Source organism: Triticum urartu, chromosome 7A (assembly GCF_056163025.1).
Source record: "Triticum urartu cultivar PI428250 chromosome 7A, HENAU_Tu73, whole genome shotgun sequence".
Taxonomy (NCBI): domain Eukaryota; kingdom Viridiplantae; phylum Streptophyta; class Magnoliopsida; order Poales; family Poaceae; genus Triticum; species Triticum urartu.
The window spans coordinates 180,610,165-180,612,695 of record NC_141879.1 but is presented as its reverse complement, the minus strand read 5'-3'; the positions used below and the strand labels follow the sequence as shown (position 1 = coordinate 180,612,695).

At 46.4% G+C, this 2,531-nt stretch overlaps 1 pseudogene; it reads right to left on the bottom strand.

Moving 5' to 3' along the window:
- Positions 1–1,340: 1,340 nt before the first annotated feature.
- Positions 1,341–2,531, bottom strand: LOC147958877 (serine/threonine-protein phosphatase 7 long form homolog; annotated as a pseudogene).

Below are 2,531 nucleotides of genomic sequence, written 5' to 3'. Positions count from 1 at the left end.
GGGTATTCACATGAGGACCCAAAAATACCCCTACCGCCGCCCCTGGGATAAAAGATGGGCCAATAACATCCCCTCCGAAAAACTATGTAACTAATGATGTAACCGGGTCGCCATGATCATATGATGCTCCCAGGACGCCTGTGTTGACGCCACGTTTGGTGTTCTCATCGCCCCAATTAACATCAGGTATGTCCTGCACATAGAAACATTGTAAACAAACTGTTAGAGGATAATATATGATAACATTGTAAATGCATTAAAATGTAAACATGACTACCTGATCAGATCCCTCGCCTGTACTGTCTGGCCATGGTACGTGGTGCTGGTTTAAATCTGGTACACAAGTCTCCTCGGGCATGAAGATCCCTCGCGTGGAGAGATACGACTGAGATCCCTCACCTTGAGTGTATGCATCATATCCTGTGTACGCATATGGGTTAGGGGAAAGAGTCTGCTCGGGCATCGAATCCAAGCCCGTGCCATGGTCCTGAGATGTCTACCCCTGACGAAGCTGCACCGAAGAAGAGCGATGAAGTGGCAGAGATGAGTCATGTCGTGGAAATGTCGTTCTAGTACGCGGACCCTCCCCCCACTGCCCATGGCTCGTACGCGCCTCGCTCGGTCTGGATGACGGCGCCGCACTTGGTCTAGCTGACCTCGCTACCGGCATATTGTACGCTCCAGTGACAACGTCGTCGCCTCTACCGCATCTGAACTTTGTTGTCATGTATTATTGAAAACGTTTCTGGAATGATGGGCGAGCTGGGCCCTGGGCCGGCATGCTATCCGTAGCCATCTGCCCTACTTCGTTGCAACTTTCAAGCTGAACAATATTTGGATGTTATTTAGTTCAAATGATTATGGAATGATGGACCTAAAAAAGTTACAAGTGATTATCATCTGGTCACAATAGTAAGCTGCATGCAGCTCAATATGTCCCCGCGCCTGCTTCTCCTGTGTGAGATGTGTTGGTATAGTAGCTGGCTGACTGGCCAGGCTAGCACGTGTGCTCATGCAGTACTACTGCTTGTACGCTTGATCTGTACTTCTATCGTACGGTCTGCAAAATTAAATAATTACATAAACCGTTGTGATGAAAGCAAAGCATCTTCACGCATCGTATGATCATCGTAACAAAATAATGTAAATAAAATATACCTAAGTTGATGCACTATATCTGCTAGCGCTTCATTTTCCCACTTGTGTATCCATTCAATGTTCTGCTCACTCCAATCGTATAAACTCCAACCCTTGCCCATATTGGTTAGCCTGCAAATTATGTAACAAAGTGTGAGTTTAGTAAATTAAAATAGACACTAGCTATTTAGGGAGGTCACATCTTACTTATGGGTTTCCTCATCGATACGTCTTGGAAAAGGTGGTGGAATTTCTTGATAGAGACTGAACTGTCTCATTACACGCTCTGGGTTGTAAGACTCAACACACCACAGGAACAATAAGTTGCAGCGAGTCAGCCAGAATGCACTATCAGTCAACATGCCTGGTGTGAAGGGTCGAGCATCAAAGACCATTTGTAGCTGGTCCTGAGTCCACGGGTTCCATGTGGCTTCTGCCTCATCAAGTATCTCAAACTGCTGGTGGTACATAGGGCAACAATTTTTTGCAATATCTGGAGACCAATGTTTCCGTGCCTTTGTCCACCTGGTGGCCATAGTTGCGCTGCCACCCTCGCTAAAGTCGTATGGGTGTACATGTTGTACTATACGAGGTCGTCTTACAGGGAGGTATTCCCAGGACCACAACTGTAGAAACTCATAGGCAACACAAAGTAATGGAGTTTTTTGTGCGAAAGAGGTTTTTAGCGTGGCATCACACAAGCCTCTGTATGTATGAGATAGCATGGCAGAACCGAAGCTGTATTTTGGCTGCTCAGGTAAAGGTTCATCTACCATATTCTCTGCAATGTAGATGAGACCAGGGACAACAACGTCCCCATGTGAATTTGGAAACAGAGTCCCGAGGAGCCACAACAAATACACAAACAGATGTCGTTTTCTCGTCTCCTCATTAGCGAAGCTAGATAAAATACGAAAGTTATCACGAAGCCAGACGAGTGGGATGCCCCGAGGGCCACCAGAACGTTGTGATTCTGGCATTTCCATCCCAAGATAGGTTGCTATATCTAATGCCCAAGATGGAGACACTCATGGAGAGACTAATGGCTCACCTCTAATTGGTAGAGCAGTGATCATAGAAACATCTTTCAGTGTAGGTGCAAGCTCCCCAAAACGAAAGTGAAAGGTGTGGGTTTCAGGTCTCCACCGGTCAACGAGGGATGTCAAAAGGGATGCGTCCGAACGTACTTGGTCGTGGCATGATGTGAGCTTAGCAAAACCTTGTAGTCCATAAGCGTCAAGGTGAGTAAGGAAAGCATTGTGTATTGGCCATGTTTTTTTTATGGTTCAAAGTCTGAAAGGCCGATAATCATGCTTAATATTTGGGTTCAAAAATAGGTGGCAACGGTGGCCGGCGTCATGTGGCCCCTGCAAAAGCACTGGCACTTCACCCAT